A 22449-nucleotide genomic window follows, 5' to 3' on the forward strand; every position below is an offset into this window, starting at 1 on the left:
ATTGGGAAGAGAGAATCCCCAGGGGGAATCCTGGAATGGCCTGCAACATTTATGGGGGGGAGTGGGGGTTACCCTCCTAGACAAATGGGGACTGCTAAGGGAGTATGGGGACATCCAGAAGTTCCCAGCCTAATTGCAGAACAGTTAGGATTTCCTAAGAAAAAGGAGAGCTGTGAGGATACAGTAGCTGTCACATGGCTGTACATTTAGTGATGGAAGAGGCCTTGGCCACTAAAACTGTGGTTTGCTGCCTAAAAGAACTTAAGTTAGAAAGGGACTTGGACATAGTACAAGCAGATTTGATGGCTGCATTGAATGAGAGGCTATGCTATGTAGATGAATGTTAGCATGCCAGTGTGCTAAAGTAAGAGGGCTTAGATACTCCCAAGGGGTGAGTGAGGCATATTTTAACTTCCCCTGACTTGGACCCTAAAATACAGGATACTGTTGATTTCTCTTCAGATGATGATGATCCCCAGTCAGACTGGGAAATTGAAAATGAGAAAAAGAAGCTTATTCATCCTCTGGTCCCAACAAAAATTTAAGTCAGAATATATTTAGCACCCTCACCAGCCAGTGGGAGAAGGTAATGCTGAGCATATCATGGCCTCTGCAGCTGCCCTAGAGCCCCCTCCTGACTAAAAAATCTTAGTTTCTATGCAGGACTGTACCACTGCTGAATTAGTTGCAATTGAGACTCAGTATAAACAAAAGGCTAAAGAAGTCCTGCCAAATTGGCTATTACATCCTTGAGACACTGGTGCAGAGGGAGTGTTACTTTCAGAAAAAGGAATAAGCAAATTAGCTTCAATTACCACACACCTTTCCTTCCACCAACATATGTATATACTCTGACTACCAGGCCAGAATCCAATTCATTATTGAAATGGCTTGTAATTCAATGTAGAGAATTGAATCTAGATGAATTGCAAGATGTACTGAGGGACAATAGAAATGAAGCATGCCATTTATGCCATTAATTTTGTTGCACCAGATAATGCAACTGTCACAACAATCATAAAGGACACTATCCTGCCAAGCACCCCGTTAGTGGTACTGAAATCTTGTACCCATTCGTAGCCCAATAGTAGGGCAACCACTTCAAAAGCCACACAAATTGTGGCTAATTTAGGAGAGGCAGAATGCCTAAGGTGCACAGGTACCAGAGTAAGAGCTACAGGTCATGCCCCAAGGGGACTTAGCAGTCTAAGCTGTGTATCACACAGGTAGACATGGATCAACCTAATAGCCGCCAGCACTAAAATTGAGATATTAATGGGCAGGCAAATGCAGTACTTGTCAGGCTTAGGAGTAAATTACCCAAAGAAAAAAGATATACCAAACTTGAGGCCAGACCAGTGGGTGGAGAGAGAAACTCGGGCTGAAAGACCAAGCCCCATAAAGTGTACGGGACCCTCTGCTCCTCCTGCTGAGGAGGTCTGGCAAGCTCCCTTTCCCCTTGAATAGGGGATTGACCAAGATCTCCAGTAAGAGCTTTATACTGGGACACTGGGGATCAAAGGCCACAGATTGAGTTAAATTTTTGGCCCCCTACTAATAAGCATAGTGTTTCGGCACTCATGGACACTGGAGCTGAATGCCATCTCTGGTGCCAGGTGGTGAAAACTGTCCAAAGAGGAAATGCTAAATGGTCACCATTAAAGTTACCCACCCCCAGATGCATGGTGGAGGTACATCAATATAAGTTACCAGGGGCCATTAAGAAATTACTGCCACTATTAAGGAATTGGAAAGAGTTGGCATTATAATCTCCACTTACATTCCATTTAAGAGCCCAGTCTGGCCACTGAAGAAGCCTGGTGGTGCCAGGTAGATGGCTATTGATTATAGAGAATTTAGAATAACTCCTCTTTTGTTCCCAGCTGTATTAAACATGGCTAACTTGTTATAGGACATAAGTACTCAGGCCAATTTCATTTGTATTGGATCTTGCTAATGCCTTTTTTTTAGCATTTGTTTAGATACATCCATCCAGCCTGCAATTGTCTTTATGTGGGAAGGACAACAGTGGACATACCATGCTACCTCGAGGATAGCTTCATAGTCCCACTATCTGCCACTATCTGCCAAGATTTTAAAATGTGGAAACCTCCAGCAGAGATCACTGTTTTTCACAATATTGATGATTTTATGTCAACCAGTAACTCTCTTGCAGAATTGGAAACCATTGCTAAGACTGTAGTGGCCAACATCAAGAGCAGAGGATGGGCAGTAAATCAGGACAAATTGCTGGGGCTTGTCAGATTCTTGAGCATTGTTTGGTTGGATAAGACTAAGACTATACCTTTGGCTGTTGATGAAGTACAAAATCATCCCACTTGACATATTTCTAAGCATCTCATTGCTTTCTTTGGTTTCTTGGATTACTAGAGACCATTTATACCTTATTTAGCACAGATTCTAAAACCCTTGTACACACAAGTTAGAAAAGGAAAAATATGGAAATAGGATGTTTCACAGTAGGCTGTTTTTGAAAAGGCCAAACAGGCTATGACATAGGCTCAGGCTTTATGGGGGGTTGACTCAGATATGTCTTGTGATTTGGCTTGTACTGTGGCCAGTACTGATATTGGTTTGGGGTAAGTCTTATGGTGAAGGCAAAAAGTAAGTACCCAATGGCTTTTAGTCTCAGTTCTGGAAAGGATCCAAACTGCAATATAGCCCCTTAGAAAAATAACTGTGTGCTCCCTAAAATGCCTTACTGCAAGTGGAAGGACTAACTCAGAAATGCTCTGTGAAATTAAGAATAATCATCCCCATAGAGGGGTGGATACTGGACACAGCCACTAAGCCTTACTCTGGCAGTGCACAATTGAGTACATTAACAAAATGGAAGACTTATCTGCTACAGCATAGCAATTTGAACAACAGCCCTTTAAGCACAGAAGTGAATGGTATCTTAGGACCAGTTTCCCATGAGGAAGAACAATGCTTGCCACTCCTCACCGATCCTTCTGAGGTGGCTGTCTCTGCCCACCATTGATAGATGTGGCACTATATCTGAGTCTGCCTGATATACTGATGGATCAGCACATGGGAAGCCTGCCACCTGAATGGCAGTAGCCATGTAACTAGTATGTACACTATATGGTAGGAAACTGGGACCATGCAAAGTAGCCAATGGGCTGAATTAAGGGGTATATGGATGGTCATTATCCATGAATCAGGAGATCCATTAACTAATTGTACTGACAATTAGTCAGTGTACTGGGGCCTGACAGTGTGGATGGCCATATGGAAGCAAGAGCAATGGACTGTTATCAGCTACCCCTTATGAGGAAAGGATATGTGGGAAGACATCTGGACTGCCTGTTCCAAGCAAAAGGTAACCATGCTTCATGTCTCTTTCCATACTACTGATTATTTACCAGGCAATATTGAAGCAGATACTTCAGCAAAAACCAACATTGCACAAGCCTGCTTAATGGTTGCATAGAAAGACAGGACACCTATTATGCTGATGCAAAAACAGTTGAAGTCCTGAGACTTGCAAAGATGTGAATGAACCTGTGGAACATTAGATGAGGCAAAATAAGCCAGAAATGAAAGAACATTATTGTATGGTCTCTTTTACAAAATGCTTATATGAAAACAGGGGCCTAGATTGCAAGCTCTTATAGTAGACACATTTAGTTTGGAGTGGTAATTATTATCTCTGGGTTTTAAAAGGCTGTTTTATAACCTGGAGTTTACAGATAAGAATAAAGCTGATCAGGCCAGGATTAAGATAATTCAGAACACAGGGGTAATGAAGACATTGTCTATATTTTAGAACCATACATACTCTTTGAGACCAAAGGAAGAAAGGTTTATTTGGCCTTCATGTTAAATTTTCTGTAGTACATAATCGAACTAAACCTGTCTGGATAGCTCATTTGAGTAACTGAAACACAGGGAGCCCAGAATGAGAATGAGGACCTTGAATCGTTTATAGCTTAATATAACACCTGGATATATCCCAGAGTATATTAAGCAGATAATCAAGAAAGTATTGGCAAAGTCTCTTGAGAGATGGGATGAAAAATTAGGAAATATTAAACTTTACCACCAGGAAAATGCCTAATACTGTGTCATATGTTAGGGATACCCAAATCAATAGGCCAAGCCCTTGATCTTGAGGCTTATTCTTGTGAAGCTTATGAATGTAGTGGAGAAGCTTAACCTACCTATAGGTATGCCTAAGAATTACTTCTGGAAGACCTCTTACATTGCTAAGATGTGGCCTCACTCTCTCTCTAAGCCCAACTCTCCAAGTGAAATCATTGCCCTCCCCGCTACATGGGACATGACATCTAGGGGTGAAAGTCTCCCTGGTGGCATGGGAGATGACTCCAAGGAATGAGCCCAGACCTGGAACCATGGGATCAACAATTCCATCCTGACCAAAAGGGGGAAAAGAAATGTAACTAATAAAGTATCAGTGGCTGGGAGAGTTCAAATGGAGTTGAGAGACTACTCTGGAGGTCACTCTTATGCAAGTTTCAATTAGGCATTACTAACTATCATAACTTGCTAGACACCAACCAAAACCATTCCAGCCAATCTTAAAGAACACCTAGAGCAATATATAAGATTCTACAAAGAATCCATGTACTAGGGTAACTTTCCAGAAACCTACAACCTCCAGATGGGTCCCTGGACCAGATAAATCCTGAAACCTAGAGGGCCCAACCTCTCCAGAACATCAGCTAGTTTCATCTTCCTACCCTATATTATTGACAGAACCTTTTCAACATGAAAAATTTAGGATGGCCATAGCCCAAATACCTCTGAAGAGTTGGATAAAAAGATCAAAAGTGATGGTGGAGTTATACAGAGAAAGTAGAGTTTAACAAATGAGTATGATTGCTGAATCATTAAATTGATATTTCTTTTTTTTTATTCAACATAACAACATACAAACACAAACATTCTTACCATATAATCATTCCATTCCTGATATATAATCAATAACTCACAATATCATCACATAGTTGCATATTCATCATAAATTGATATTTCTTTTAGTCTCCATATCTTAGAGCACTAGAAGTAAAAACCTAAAATTGTGGAATTGTAACCCATAGCAAACTGAAATGTTCTACAACTAATTGTTGTGATGTGCTTTGAAATGTATTGCTTTTTCGTATATATGTTATTTCTCACAGAAAAGGAAAAAAAAGTTGATTGTGATGATAAAAATATATTTTTTCCTTCTAGCCTCCAATGTTCTGGAGCAGCTAGAAAGAAAACTCCAAGAGGATGTTATGATAGCCCATAACAACCCTGGGATCTGTCTTATAACTACTTGTTGAAGAGTGCTTTGAAGTTTCACAGGGTCAAACCCCAAGACTGAGGGCTCAGCCTATTGAATTGGTTGTCACCACTGCTTGCAAGACTATCAGGAACTCCCCAGATGGGGAAGTTTAATATTTCCTCCTTTCTTCCCATTCCCCCAGGGAACTTTGCAAATACATTTTTTTTTATTAATTAAAAAAAATTAACTAACACAACATTTAGAAATCATTCCATTCTACATATGCAATCAGTAATTCTTAATATCATCACATAGATGTATGATCATCATTTCTTAGTACATATGCATCGATTTAGAAAAAGAAATAGCAAGACAACAGAAAAAGAAATAAAATGATAATATAGAGAAAAAATAAAAATAAAAATAAAAAATACAAAAATATATAAGAAAAAAAACAACTATAGCTCAGATGCAGCTTCATTCAGTGTTTTAACATAATTACATTACAATTAGGTAGTATTGTGCTGTCCATTTTTTTTTTTTTTTAGAAATCATACCATTCTACATATGCAATCAGTAATTCTTAACATCATCACATAGATGCATGATCATCGTTTCTTAGTACATTTGCATCGATTTAGAAGAACTAGCAATATAACCGAAAAAGATATAGAATGTTAATATAGAGAAAAAAAAAAGTAATAATAGTAAGAACAAAACAAAACAAAACAAACCAAAAACCTATAGCTCAGATGCAGCTTCATTCAGTGTTTTAACATGATTACTTTACAATTAGGTATTATTGTGCTGTCCATTTTTGAGTTTTTGTATCTAGTCCTATTGCACAGTCTGTATCCCATCAGCTCCAGTTACCCATTATCTTACCCTGTTTCTAACTCCTGCTGAACTCTGTTACCAATGACATATTCCAATTTTATTCTCGAGTGTCGATTCACATCATTGGGACCATACAGCATTTGTCTTTTAGTTTTTGGCTAGACTCACTCAGCATAATGTTCTCTAGGTCCATCCATGTTATTACATGCTTCATAAGTTTATCCTGCCTTAAAGCTGCATAATATTCCATCGTATGTATATACCACAATTTGTTTAGCCACTTGTCTGTTGATGGACATTTTGGCTGTTTCCATCTCTTTGCAATTGTAAATAACGCTGCTATAAACATTGGTGTGCAAATGTCCATTTGAGTTTTTGCCCTTAATTCCTTTGAGTAGATTCCCAGCAATGGTATTGCTGGGTCGTATGGCAATTCTATATTCAGCTTTTTGAGGAACCGCCAAACTGCCTTCCACAGTGGTTGCACCATTTGACATTCCCACCAACAGTGGATAAGTGTGCCTCTTTCACCGCATCCTCTCCAGCACTTGTCATTTTCTGTTTTGTTGATAATGGCCATTCTGGTGGGTGTGAGATGATATCTCATTGTGGTTTTGATTTGCATTTCTCTAATGGCCAGGGACATTGAGCATCTCTTCATGTGCCTTTTGGTCATTTGTATTTCCTCCTCTGAGAGGTGTCTATTCAAGTCTTTTTCCCATTTTGTAATTGGGTTGGCTGTCATATTTTTAAATTTTTATTACTAAAACCAATCAATGTACAATATAAATGTTCTTTTTTTTCCATCACATGTTGTATATTCATCATCATGATCATTTCTTAGAACATTTGTATCAATTCAAAAAAAGAAATAAAAAGAAAACAGAAAAAAATGCATACTATCATACCTCATACCCCTCCCTTTCATTGATCACTAGCATTTCAATCTACTAAATTTATTTTAACATTTGTTCCCCCATTATTCATATTTTTTATTATTTTTTAAAAAATATAACAACAAACATAAACATTGTTAACTTATGATCATTCCATTCTACATATATAATCAGTAATTCACAATATCATCACATAGTTGCATATTCATCATCGTGATGCAAAAACATTTTTAATGAATGGGCTTTTTTATGTATGTATGTATGTATGTATTGGCGTGGGCAAGCACCGAGAATCAAACTCGGGTCTCTGGTATGGCAGGTGAGAATTCTGCCACTGGGTCACCGTTGCATCACCCTGAATGGGCTCTTAAGGAGCAGTTAAAAGATGACAAGCAATCTCTGCAGCACGACATGCCAGTCATATCCTTCAGCCCTCTCCAGCCTGAGTTCACAGCTCCGACCAGCCTCTTTCACTCCTGTTGAACTGGTAATGGCGGAGGCCATGCAGGTACCATGAGTTCAGGTAAAAGGATCAGCAACACTATAGCCACAACAAGGTAATGAAAATTACTTGCTCTTGCCTGTGCCACAAGCATTAGAAATTGGAGAAAATAAGGTCAACTGTCCATGTCTCTGGCCAAAGCAGCTGTAACAGTTGGGAATCCTATGCCTATGGAGTACTGGGGTCACCCAAAATTTAAATATTAGACCACAATTTATACACAAAATGCCAAAAGTTGTATATGTCACCACCCTTGGACCACCCCCCCCCATACCTCAAGACACAGTATGTTTGACTCTGTGAACATATATTATGCCCAGCAGCCATACATTTGACTCCAGAAGACTCCTTCCAATTGCAGGGGGGAAAGGTGTGGTATCTAAAAGCCTCTCATATCATCCCTTCTCCAGGAACCCGTCTGTCTACTAATGGAAATTGAGCTTGAATTCTATTAGATCAGCAAGATTTATCTTTCATAGTTCCCCATAAACATCATTCTTTTTGCTCTTAGTGTCATAGCAAACATTTTTCTGCAATAGGCTTCTGTGCTAACCTACGTGCACAATAAATCTCAATGTTAAGTATACACTGAACTGTCATTGTTGGGTGCCACTGGCCTGCCCCAGACTGTAACGCCTGTGAATTGAACTGTGTGGAACACCCTGCTGGCCTGGCAGAATTCAGCACATCAGAAAATCTGGAAAAGAATCTCATGAAAGACTGAAATCATAGGCTTTCACCATTTTTTAGGGTTGTTATCTCTGTGTGGGTCTCCTAGTGTCTGTTGTCTCTTATAATGTTGTTGTGGAATATGGATGCAACATCTGTCCTATGGTCAATGTTGGCCTGCTGTGAGAAAATGGATTGTGAGGACCCAGGGCCCAGGCCCCACCCCTCCTCCATTATGAGAACAAGTCACTACACACAGTTGCCTACATGACTGGGACAGACTTTAAAGATTCATTAAAATTCCCTTCCCCAGAGGAGTCAAGATGGCAGCTTAGTGAGGTGTGGGATTTAGTTTGTCCTCCAGAGCAGCTAGCAAATACCCAGGAGCAGTACAAAAAAACTGCTGGGGCCACATCAGTGACCAGACACAGAGTGTACCCCAGTCTGGACAAGTTGGACCAGCTGTGAGCCCACCCAGAACCATGAGTTTACCAATCCACAGCAGTCAGCACCCCTTCCCCACAGGCTGCTTCACAGAGGGGAATGAAAAGAGACTTTACCAGCAGCAGGGGCTGAGCCTAACCAAGCTTCAATTGAATTAATTAACAAATCCTGATTACTACAAATAGGATCCCAGCTCAGTTGAACCTCGAGTAAAAGCTGAGGTTGCTGGGTTTTGCCCTAACACAGAGAGGGCAGAGCTGAAGGAAAAAGAAAAAAAAAAAGCCAGAGGATTTTTGGATCAGACAGCACAAAATACTTGAAAGGGTCTGGCCCCTGAAGAAAAGGAGAGGGCACATAGGACTCAGGGATACGCAGAGCAACATACCAACTTAAGCTCTTGATTGGTAAACCCGAGGAATGGGGGTTCTGTTCTGAAAGGGATTTTTTTTTTCTTTTCTTTCTTCTGGCTGTGTTTCTACAACTTGACTGCTCTTTGGATATAGCTGCAGGGCTTCTCAGGCTCCAACTGCCCCAGGCATGGGCAGAATTAAGCTTGTTTGAGAGTTTGTCTGGAGGCTCTGTCTTCCCCAGGAGAAGGGTGGGGCCTAACTCAGGTGGAATCCCTCCCGCAAAGAATTCAGACCCCAAGGTCTAGAAAACTGAAGCAACTAAAGCCAGCCTACAACCTCTCCTCTGTCTCAACCACGCCCCCAGCAAGGAGGATCTGCTGAAGTTAAAGGTACCGCATTCTCCTATGCTGGTGGGATCCACAGGCAGACAAGTGCCACATACCAGGCAGAATAGGAAAACACAGAGTCCAGAGGCTTCATGGGAAAGTCTTTCAACCTACTGGGTCTCACCCTTAGGGAAAATTGAAGCAGGTGACTCTTTCCTCCTGAGAGGAGGCCAGTTTGGTCTGGGAAAATATGACGGGGGTCTATAATACACCCCCCCAAGGGAAAAAAAGTAGAACCTCCTAAGGGGAAAAAAAAATGGCACCATAGAGGCAGGGCAAGAAACAAGAAAACAAGAACTGAAAAACTGTGATCTGTCAAACAAACCTAGGCTAGAGGTCTAGAATAAGCTGAACTGAATGTCAAAGAACAGATAGACAACAAAGTCATCCAGCAAGAAAATCCTAGGGAAAAAAAGTGAAAACAATCTCCAGAATAAACTAATTAAGGAAATTAAATGCCTAGACACCAGCAAAAAAAAATAATTCATACTAGGAAAATTGAAGATATGGCCCCATCAAAGGAACAGACCAACAAATCAAATGAGATACAGGAGTTGCAACAATTAATTCAGAATGTTTGAACAGGCATGGAAAACCTCATCAAAAATCATATCAATGAATTGAGGGAGGATATACTAGGCAAGGAACAAACAAAAAGAAGAAACCAAAAGTCTGAAAAAACAAATCACAGAACTTATGGGAATGATAGGCCCAGTAGAAGAGATGAAAAAAAAAATAAAAATAAAAACAATGGCAACCTACAGTGCAAGATTTCAAGTGGCAGAAGACAGGACTAGTGAACTGGAGAATGGGACATCTGAAATCCAACAACCAAAAGAAAATGTAGAGAAAAGAATGGAAAAATGATCAGGAACTCAGGGAATTGAATGACAACATGAAGTACAATGATATACATGTTGTGAGTGTGCCAGAAGGAGAAGAGAAGGGAAAAGGAGGAGAAAAACTAATGGAGAAAAATATCACTGAAAATCTCCCAATTCTTATGAAAGACTTAAAATTACAGATCCAAGAAGTACAGCATACCCCAAACAAAAGAGATCCAAATAGGCATACTCCAAGACACTTACTAATCAGAATGTCAGATATCAAAGAGAAAGAGAGAATTTTGAAAGAAGCAAGAGAAAAGCAATCCATCACATACAATTGTAAAAAATTACATTTACAATTGCAACCAAAAGCATAAAATATTTAGGAAGAAATTTAACAATGGATACAAAAGACCTATACAAAGAAAACTACAAGAAATTGCTAAAAGAAATCACAGAAAGCCTAAATAAATGTAAGGGCATACCGTGCTCATGGATTGGAAGACTAAATATAGTTAAGATGTCAGTTCTACCTAAATTGATTTACAGATTCAATGTAATACCAATTAAAATCCCAAAAACTTACTTTTCAGAAATAGAAAAAAAATAATAATAACAAAATTTATTGGGAAAGGCAGGGTGCCTCAAATAATTAAAAGTGTCCTGAGAAAGAAAAATGAAGTCAGAGGTCTCATACTACCTAACTTTAAAGTGTATTACAAAGTTGCAGTGGTCAAAACAGCATGGTACTGGCATAACGATAGATATACTGACCAATGGAATCAAATAGATTGTTCAGATATTGACCCTCCCATCCATGGACAATTGGTCTTTACAGTATTGCAAAAGTATTTGCAGTAAAGCCAATTCACCTGGGACAGAACAGTCTCTTCAATAAATTGTGCCTAGAGAACAGGATATTCACATGCAAAAGAATGAAAGAGGATACACATCTCACACCCTATACAAAAATTAACTCAAAATGATCAAAGACCTAAATATTAGATCTAAGGGTTTAAAACTTTTAGAAGAAAATGTAGGGAAATATCTTATCAATCTTATAATAGGAGGCAGTTTCCTAGATCTTACACCCAAAGAATGAGCATGAAAGAAAGAAAGAAAAAGAGAGAGAGAGAGAGAGAAAGGAAAAGAAAGAAAAAGAAAGAAATGGGAACTCCTCAAATTAAACACTTTTGTGCATCAAAGAACTTTGTCAAGAAAGTAAAAAGGACTTCTGGGTCAAGATAGCGGCTTAACAACGTGCACGTTTTAGTTCGTCCTCCAGAACAACTACTAAATAACCAGAAACAGTACAGAACAGCTCCTGGGGCCACGTCAGTGACCAGACACACAGTATACCCCAGTCTGGACCAGCTGGACTGGCTGAGAGCACCCCTCCGAACTGTGAGGTCCCAAAGCTGTGGTGGCCAGTGCCCCTCCCCCACAGGTCACTTCCCAGAGGGGAAAGGAATGGACTTTACCAGCAGCAGGGACTGGGCACAATCAAACGCCAATTGTGGAACTAATTAACAAATTCTGACTACTAAAAATAGGTCCCAAGCTTAGGTGAACCTGATCAAAGTGGAGGTTGCTCACTTTTGTTCTGGTGCCAAGGGGGCAGGACTGACAGAAAAAGGGGGAAAAAAAGAAGGAAACACAGGTTTTTGTGGCTTTGTATCTACAAAGGCTTGACTGCCTCTGGATACAGCAGTAGGACTTTTCAGGCTGCAACTGCCCCAGGCATAGGCAGAAGTGAGCTCTTTGGGGGCTTGTCTGGAGCCTGTGCCTTCCCCAGGGGAGGGGTTAAGCCCAACTCAGGTGGAATCCCTCCATCAAGGAATTCAGACCCCAGGACTTGGTAATTTGAAGCCATTAAAACCAGCCTACAACCTCTCCTCTGTCTCCACCACGCCCCCAGCAGGGAGAGTCTGCCAAAGTTAAAGGTACCACATCATCTTATGCTGGTGGGACCTGCAGTCAGACAAGCGCCACACACAGGGCAGAATAAGAAAAACAGAGTCCAGAGACTTCACAGGAAAGTCTTTCAACCTGCTGGGTCTCACCCTCAGGGAAAACCGACACAGGTGACTCGTTCCTCCTGATAGGTGGCCAGTTTGGTCTGGGAAAATCTGGCTGGGGTCTATGATATCTAAGTAGACCCTCCTAAGTGTGTGTGTGGGGCGGGGGGAAGGCACCACACAAGCAGGGCAAGAAACAAGAAAACAAGAATTGAAAAATTCTCCTCTGTTAAACAAAGCTTAAGCTAGAGGCCCAGATAAAGCTGAACGGAATGTCAAAGAACAGATAGACAACAAAATCATCCAGCAAGAAAACCCTAGATAAAAGAAGTGAAAGCAATCTCCAGAATAAACCAATTAAGGTAATTAAATGCCTAGACACCAACAAAAAATAACAAATCACACTAGGAAAATTGAAGATATGGCCCAGTCAAAGGAACAAACCAACAATTCAAATGACATACAGGAGCTGAAACAATTAATTCAGAATGTACGAACAGACATGGAAAACCTCATCAAAAACCAAATCAATGAATTGAGGGAGGATATAAAGAAGGCAAGGAAAGAACAAAAAGAAGAAACTGAAAGTCAGAAAAAACAAATCACAGAACTTATGGGAATGAAAGACACAGTAGAAGAGATGAAAAAAACAATTGAAACCTACAACGGTAGATTTCGAGAGACAGAACATAGGATTTCAAAACTGGAGGACGGAACATCTGAAATCCAACAAGAAACAGAAACTATAGGAAAAAAAATGGAAAAATATGAGCAGGGACTCAGGGAATTGAAAGACAATATGAAGTGCATGAATATACGTGTTGTGGGTGTCCCAGAAGGAGAAGAGAAGGGAAAAGGAGGAGAAAAACTAATGGAGGAAATTATCACTGAAAATTTCCCAACTCTTATGAAACACTTAAAATTACAGATCCAACAGACTGTGCAACAGGACTAGATACAAAAATTCAAAAATGGACAGCACAATAATACCTAATTGTAAAGTAATCATGTTAAAACACTGAATGAAGCTGCATCTGAGCTATAGGTTTTTTTGTTTGTTTGTTTGTCTTTTTTTTTCTTTTTCCTTTTCTTTTTTTTTACTATTATTATTTTTTTAATTTTTTTCTCTATATTAACATTCTACATCTTTTTCTGTTGTTTTGCTAGTTCTTTTCCTAAATCGATGCAAATGTACTAAGAAATGATGATCATGCATCTATGTGATGATGTTAAGAATTACTGATTGCATATGTAGAATGGAATGATTTCTAAATGTGTTAATTTCTTTTTTTCTTTAATTAATAAAAAAAATTTAAAAAAAGATAATACAAAGAAAAAAAAATTACAGATCCAAGAAGTGCAGTGTACCCCAAAGAGAATAGATCCAAATAGACATACCCCAAGACATTTATTAATCAGAATGTCAGAGGTCAAAGAGAAAGAGAGGATCTTGAAAGCAGCAAGAGAAAAGCAATCCATCACATACAAGGGAAGCCCAATAAGACTATGCACAGATCTCTCAGCAGAAACCATGGACGCGAGAAGACAGTGGGATAATATATTTAAATTATTAAAAGAGAAAAACTGCCAACCAAGAATTCTATATCCAGCAAAATTGTCCTTTAAAAACGAGGGAGAAATTAAAATATTTTCTGACAAAAAATCACTGAGGGAATTTGTGACCAAGAGACCAGCTCTGCAAGAAATACTAAAGGGAATACTAGAGACAGATATGAAGACAGAAGAGAGAGGTGTGGAGAAGAGTGTAGAAAGGAAGACTATGAGTAAAGGTAAAAAAGAAGGAAAATTAGATATGACATGTAAAATCCAGAAGGCAAAATAGTAGAAGAAAGTACTACCCATGCAGTAATAACACTGAATGTCAATGGATTCAACTCTCCAATCAAAAGACATAGTCTGGCAGAATGGATTAAAAAACAGGACCCATCTATATGCTGTCTCTATTCAAAGGACATGAGGCCAAGGACACAAATGGACATTTACACACCAATGTTTAGGGCAGCATTATTAACAATTACCAAGAGATGGAAACAGCCAAAATGTCCATCAACAGACAGTTGACTAAACAAACTGTGACATTTACATAAGATGGAATATTATGCAGCTGTAAGACAGAATAAAGTTATGAAGTATGTGACAATATGAATGGACCTTAAGGACATTACGCTGAGTGTGATTAGCCAGAAACAAAAGGACAAATACTGTATGGTCTCACTGATAAGAACTGACATTAGTGAATAAACTTGGAATATTTCCTTGGTAACAGAGACCACCAGGAGATAGAAATAGGGTGAGATATTGGGTAATTGGAGCTGAAGGGATGCAGATTGTGCAACAGGACTGAATGTAAAAACTCAGAAATGGGCAGCACAATACTACCTGTAATGTAATTATGCTAAAACACTGAATGAAGCTGCATGTGAGAATGATAGAGGGAGGAGGGCTGGGGACATAAATCAAATCAGAAAGAAAAATAGATGTAAAGATCGAGATGGTATAATCTAGGAATGCCTAGAGTGTATAATAATAGTGAAATGTACAATGTACAAATTTTAAAAATGTTTTTGCATGAGGAAGAACAAAGGAATGTCATTATTGCAGGGTGCTGAAAATAGATGATAATTAATACTTTAAAATGTCACCTTATGTGTGAGACTAAAGCAAAAAATGTTTAATTGTTACAAAATTTATATTTTGACTAGAGCATTTCCTAATATAACCCATATAGATAGTTTGATTGAATGTCATAAGTACTTGGAATCTCAGGTAGGACATGAGATTTTGTTGGTTTGTCCAGAGTGATGCCCCGATGAATCCCAGAGTGATTTGATCAGTGACTGAAAAAGTATTTGCAAGCCCCCTTCAGGGAATGGTGAGAGTGGAGAGAAATTCAACTTCCCCAAGTTGAATTCCTGATATTCTCACAAGCAGTGTGAATAACCAAAGCTATAGGCTGAGCCCCTAGTCTTGGGGTTTGTTCCTATGAAACTTAACCCCACAAAGGATAGGTCAAGTCTACTTAAAATTTAGGCCTAAGAGTCACCCCAAAAAGAGCCTCTTCTGTTGCTCAGATGTAGCTTCTCTCTCCAGCCAACATGATGAGCAGTCTCACCATCCTCCCCCTCTCTGCGTGGGACACAACTCCCAGGGATGTGGACCTTCCTGGCAACATGGGACAGAGATCCTGGAATAAGCTGAAACTCAGCATCAAGGGACTGAGAAAAACCCTAGAATGAGCTGAGAATTAACATCAAGGGATTGAGAGAAACTTCTCGACCAAAGGGGGAAGAGTGAAATGAGACTAAGTGTCAATGGCTGAGAGATTCCAAACAGAGTCACGAGGTTATTCTGGAGGTTATTCTTATGCATTAAGTAGATATCACCTTGTTGTTCAAGATGTAGCGGAGAGGCTGGAAGGAACTGCTTGAAAATGTAGAGCTGTGTTCCATGTTTCTTGATGATGATTGAACAATGATAGAGCTTTCACAATGAGACTCTGTGAATGTGAAAACCTTGTGTCTGATGCTCCTTTTAGCTACTCTATCAACAGAAGAGTAGAACATATGGAATAAAAATAAATAATAGGGGGAACAAATGTTAAAATAAATTTAGTTTGAAATGCTAGTGGTAAATGAAAGCGAGGGGTAAGGGGTATGGTATGTATAATCTTTTTTTTCTCTGTTATCATTTTATTTCTTTTTCTGTTGTCTTTTTATTTCTTTTTCTAAATCGATGCAAATATTCTAAGAAATGATGAATATGCAACTATGTGATGATATTAGGAATTACTGATTGTATATGTAGAATAGAATGATATCTTAATGTTTTGTTTGTTAATTTTTTTTCAATTAATAAAAAAGTTAAAAAAAAAAAAAGAAAGAAAGTAAAAAGACAGCCTACACAATGGGAGACAATATTTGGAAATGGTATATCAGATAAAGGTCTAGTATCCAGAATATATAAAGAGAGTGTTCAAATCAACAACAGAAAGACAGACAACCTGATTACAAAATGGGCAATAGATATGAACAGACACCTCTCAGAAGAGGTAATACATATGGCTAAAAGGCACAAGAAAAGATTCTCAACTTCCTTGGCTATTAGGGAAATGCAAATCAAAACCACAATGAAATATCATCTCACACTCACCAGGATGGCCATTATCAATAACACAAAAAACAATAAGTACTGGAGAAGATGTGGAGAAAGAAGCATACTTATCCACTGTTGGTGGGAATGTCAAATGGTACAACCCTGTGGAAGGCAGTTTGGCTGTTCCTCAGGAAGATAAGTATAGAATTGCCATAAGACCTGGCAATACCATTGCTAGGCATCTACTCAGAAGACATGAGGGCAAGGACACAAATGGACATTTGCACACTAATGTTTGGAGCAGCAGCATTTACAATTGCCAAGAGATGGAAACAACCCAAATATCCATCAACACACAATTGGCTGAACAAGCTGTGGTATATACATATGATGGAATATTATGCAGCTGTAGGATAGAATAAAGTTATGAAATATGTAACAACATGGATGGACCTTGAGGACATTATGCTGAGTGAGATTAGCCAGAAACAAAAGGACAAATACTGTATGGTCTCACTGATATGAACTAACATTAGTGAATGAACTTGGAGAATTTCAGCTAAGTACAGAGATCATCAGGAGATAGAAATAGGGTAGATATTGAGTAATTGGAGCTGAAGGGATACAGATTGTGCAACAGGACTGATTGTAAAAATTCAGAAATATATTATCTACTGTAATACAATAATGTGAGTACACTGAATGAAGCTGAATGTGAGAATGATAGAGGGAGTATGGCTAGGGGCACAAATGAAATTAGAAGGAAAGATAGACGATAAGGACTGAGATGGTATAATCTAGGAATGCCTAGAATGTACAATGGTAGTGACTAAATGTACAAATTAAAAAATGTTTTTGCATGAGGAAGAACAAAGGAATGTCAATAATGCAGGGTGTTGAAAATAGATGGTAATTCATGTATTAAAAGTCTTTTTACACATAAAAAAGATTTTATGTGTAAGACTAAAGCAAAAAATATTTTTTGGTATGAAATTTATAATTTGACTAGTGCATTTCCTATATAACTTGTGTGGACAGTTTGGCTGAACACCATAAGTACATGGAACGTGGGTAGGGCATGAGATTTTGTAGGTTTGTCCAAAGTAATGCCCCGATGGATCCCAGAGTGATTTGAATGGTGAGTGGAAAAGTATTTGCACGGTCCCCTTGGGGGGATGATGAGAAAGGGGGAAAATTCAACTTCCTCATGTGGAGAGTTCTTGATGTTCTCATAGACTGCGGGGACAGGAAAAGCAATGGGCCAAGGCCTCAATCTTGGGGTCTGTTCATGTTAGACTTATCCCCACAAAGGATAGGCTGAGCCTACTTAAAATTGGGGCCTAAGAGTCACCCCCACAGAACCTCTTTTGCTGCTCAGATGTGACCTTTCTCTCTCAGCCAACACAGCAAGCAAACTCACTGCCCTCCCCCTCTTCATGAGGGACATGACTCCAGGGGTGAAAACCATCCTGGCAATGTGGGACAGAAATCCTAGAATGAGCTGGGACTCAGCATCAAGGGATTGATAAAACTTTCTTGACCAAAAGGGGGAAGAGAGAAATGAGACAAAATAAAGTGTCAATGGCTGAGAGATTTCAGAGTTGAAAGACTCCTGGAGCTTATGCTTATGCATTGTATAATACCACCTTTTTAGTTAAGATATATTGGAGAGGCTGGAGGGAAGTGCCTGAAAATGTAAAGCTGTATTCTACTAGCCATGTTTCTTGAAGATGATTGTAGAATGATACAGCTTTCATAATGTTACTGTGTGATTGCAAAAACCTTGTGGCTGATGCTCCTTTTATCTACATTATGGACAGATGAGTAAAACATATGGATTAAATATGAATAAAAATAGGGGAAATAAGTGTTAAAATAAATTTAGTTGATTGAATTGCTAGTGATCAATGAAAGGGAATGATAAGGGATGTAGAAAAAATTGGGAAAACGAAGGTTAAAATATATTGGGTAGATGTAAATAGTAACAGTCAATGAGAGGGAGGGGTAAGGGGTATGGTATGTATGAGTTTTTTTCTTTTATTTCTTTTTCTGAATTGATGCAAATGTTCTGAGAAATGATCATGGTGATGAATATACAGCTATATGATGACATTGTGAGTTATTGATCATATTCCAAAAATGGAATGATCATGTGGTAAGAATGTTGGCATTTGTATGTTGCTGTGTTTAAAAAAAAAATTTTAGATAATAAAAAAACCTCCCTTCCCCTAATCAAATCTCACACCATGTGGACCTAAACCTTTATAAACCACTTTCATGGAACTCCTCTCTGTTTTTTCCATGGAACACTGATTTCCATTCCCCCTCTGGTCACCACCAAGAAGAATCTTCTCCTGCTTGTAAGTCCCTAATTAAACTCATGGGTGACTCCATGCCAGGCATGTTCATGTTTTTTGGTCTTGGGGCTAAGTTGGGTTGGAACACCCACAGAAAACACACACTGTGGTGGGCAAGAAAGGAAACCCAAAATTAAATGCTGCATTGAAATTTCAGGGTAGGACAATTACCATGAGCCATCCAGTTTAAGCCTCCAAATACCAGTAAGCATTTTAGAAGTATTAAATTATAGTATGTAGGGGGCAGGCCACGATGGCTCAGTAGGCAAGAACTCTTGCCTGCCGTGCCTGAGGACCCGGGTTCGATTCCCGGTGCCTGACCATGTCAAAAAATAAAATTAAATAAATAAATAAATAAATTATAGTATGTAGGAAGAAGTGAGAGTATAGGGTGGATCAAATGGAACTAGGAAGCCAGTTAGGAGAACATTATAACTCTTATCTGAGCTAACTAGAGTAGTGGTGGCATCGGGAATGGAAAAGAGGAAAAAAATACAAGAGGTGGTATAGGGACAGAATTCAAAACACTTGGCAATTGATAGAACAGGGAAAAGAGATTGTGGGGTTTTCACTGTGGGAGGCAGCTTACAGGGAAGAAGGAAGGAGATAAGACATCCACTTTGAGTGGCATTTTTAATAGACTATAGACAGTTAACCCATAAAAATCTATCTTCATCAGGAGCAAGATGACCCTCCCCTTTCATTCACATCCCTCCAAAATGCTACCCTTTTAAATGTTACATTTTTATTCTTCACATGAAATCAACTTATTGTTTAAGTAGGCTTTCCAAAAAAAAAATCTTTGGGAAGTCAGAACACATTATATAATATTCTATATCCCTCATCTAATGCCCCCCCTCCCCAAATCTCTATTCTTTTAAGTAAATACTCTTGCAATAACTGAATCGGTAAAGTATTACCTGACTAATTTCCTCCAATATTAAGTTTCATAGGAAATCTGAAGGAGACATATTCGACTCTATTCCTTTGCTCATCATTCCTGGAAATAAGTTACCTGCAGGACAATTTTAACACACTCATAGATACTATGAAGTATTTTTTACCAAGTAAATGTTTTTATATTCAAAGCATTAATGAGTATAGACATTGAGAAAATTCCTGAACAGCCTCCTATAAATGACAAAGGCCAGATCCCAGAATAGACAGACCTAGCAAACTTTTATAACTGTCAAATAATGCCACCAGGGACTTTCATCTCACAGGTGAAACCTAGTTAGGAGATGGGCAAATGAAGGGAACCATACCAGGCACTTTCAGTGTTGGGGAGTGAAGCATGTCCCCACAAAAGGCATGTTCAGATCCCAACCCCTGGTCCTGTAGGTATGAACCCATTTGTAAATGGACTTTGAAGATGTTATCACTTAAAGTGTGCCCAAATGGAATGAGGATGGGCCTTAATCCAACGTGGTGGAAGTCCTTATAAGCAAAGGAAATTGGACATGGAAAGAGAAGCCATAGAGAGAAGGTATACACTGAAGTGAACAGAACCTGGAAGAGAAAGGAGGGGACATTGCCATGTGACAGAAAAGCCAAAGACCAACGGTCACCAGCAACCAGCCTCAGAATACCACAGTCTTCATGGAGAAAGCATTGCCCTACTTGATGACTCAATTTTGTATTTGTTAGCCTCAAAACCATGAGTCAATAAATTTCTATTGCATGGTATTTGTTTTAGCAGCCAGAGAAACTAAGACATTTGGGGAACATGCCCTAGGCCTTCCTGCCAGGAGCAATTACTAGACAATTACTTGACAAGGAAATAAAATAAGAGAGAGATACCTTGTTACATGAGTTTGCCTTGTCAGAAAGAATTTCCTAGATTGGAGGAAATAATTCAGGTGGGAAGTGAGGAAATATTCTGAAAAGGGAGTAGGGAATTAAAATTAATATTTGATGTTGGTAAGTGGGAAGAGATTATGTACACAAAAAGACATAGAACATGCCTGGACAGATAATTTCTTATACTAATAACTACTATTTTGTACACTTATTGCTTAACTTGACTTCTAAAACTCACAATCACCTGTACAGTAGGTGCTTCAAACTACAGCTGAGAACACTAAGGCCAGAGAGTAAGAAACTACCCTAGCATAGCTGAGCTTGGAAGAGATAGAAGATGAACCAGAAAAGGTGAGAGGAAAACAAAGAAAGCTCACTGGAGTTGAAGGGATTTTATCCCCTGGATCAGTGCTTATGCCAGGAAATGATCCTAAAATAATGAAATCCAGTCAGAATACTTATGTTCCTTAAATTATTGTCTTCTGGAAACTCTATACCTTGTCAGCAATGGAGCTTATGTGGGGATGTTCACAAAGTGGATATTTCTTACCCTCTACGTTTCTACATGTGAGTCTCCTTTTGAAGAATCTTGTCCATCAGATAAAAGCTATAAAGCTAAACTACAATGTGAGTTTCATCTATGACTGATTACATTTGGGATCAGCTAAGGGGAGTGCCTCCTGCAATGAATGATCAGCTGGAGACTTAAAAGGAGAAGTTAGAAGAGAAAGGAAAATCTCAGCACAGCTCAGCACAACTCAGCTTAACACTTGGAGCTGACATAGACCCAGATATTTGGAGATGCCAAAGAGAAACGCCCTAGGGAAAGCTGTTTGAATCCAGAAGGGGGGAGTGAAGGCCATCAGATGACACTGTGTGCCACCCCATGTGACAGAGAAACCCAAATGAAAATCAGCTGCCTTTCCTCTGAAGAACCATAAATTCGTAACCAATTAAGTTCCCTTTATAAAAGTAAAAACAAAACAAACTAAGCTGTGAAGCTTTGGCCATCCCTAAACTTGAGGTTCATCTACCAAGCCACGTTAGTTAAACTCTCAGCTTAACTAACCACCTCTGGGAAAGTTTTTCTGACCCATTTTATAAAATTACTCAAAAAGAAATAAGATAAAAACATAATTGTATGACTTTTAGTGCCATGCTAGACATGTTCTAAGGTGTCATCTGACTCTTGGGGAATGCTACTTGGTTTGACTTAATATTCACAATTGATTAGGTGATGATATTTCACATCTCTGCAAAGTCAGAAGTTTAATTCTTAGAAAAGAAATCTAAACTGATAAGTGTGATTATTCTCTTTTCTGTCTAACAGAAAATTCTTAGGACGGGGGAAAGGCTGCATTGTCAGGTCGGGGGAACCGGGAAGGGCACTGCAACGGGAGCCGCAGAGGCTGTGTGCCCCTCCCAACATGGCTTCTGAAACCACCCCTACCCACCACCTGACTTCTGGAGAACCGCCCCTTCCGACCACCTGACTGCTGGAGAACCGCCCCTTCCGACCACCTGACTTCTGGAGAACCGCTGCTTCCAGACGTCACCCGGGCGCTGATTCACCTCCCTCCATCTTGGGTTCAGTGAGCTTAGCCTGGGAGTGCAGAAATAAGCCTGTTGGCTTTAAATTTCCTGGTCTACCATCCTTATTTCTCACCATTTTGCCTCCTAAACCTTTCAAAAATCACTGACCAAACCACAATTTTAATAACATTGCAGAACAGTTTGGTTTCTTATTTAGTTCTTTATTAATATACTTTTTCTGCTGACTTTTTAATTTAATTTCTTATGTTCTCTTTTGAATTGGCTTTTCATTCTGTGGGTTTCCTCCCTCAGGATGAGATAAATAAAACTTTGACATGTGCTCATGACCTTTATGTATGTGGATTATATTTTTAATAATTTGGCAATTATATTTGACAAATCCTAGGTAAGAAGCATACACACAGACACACACGCATACACCTCAAGTGCTTCTGTAGCA

Source organism: Tamandua tetradactyla, chromosome 3 (assembly GCF_023851605.1).
Source record: "Tamandua tetradactyla isolate mTamTet1 chromosome 3, mTamTet1.pri, whole genome shotgun sequence".
Lineage (NCBI taxonomy): Eukaryota > Metazoa > Chordata > Mammalia > Pilosa > Myrmecophagidae > Tamandua > Tamandua tetradactyla.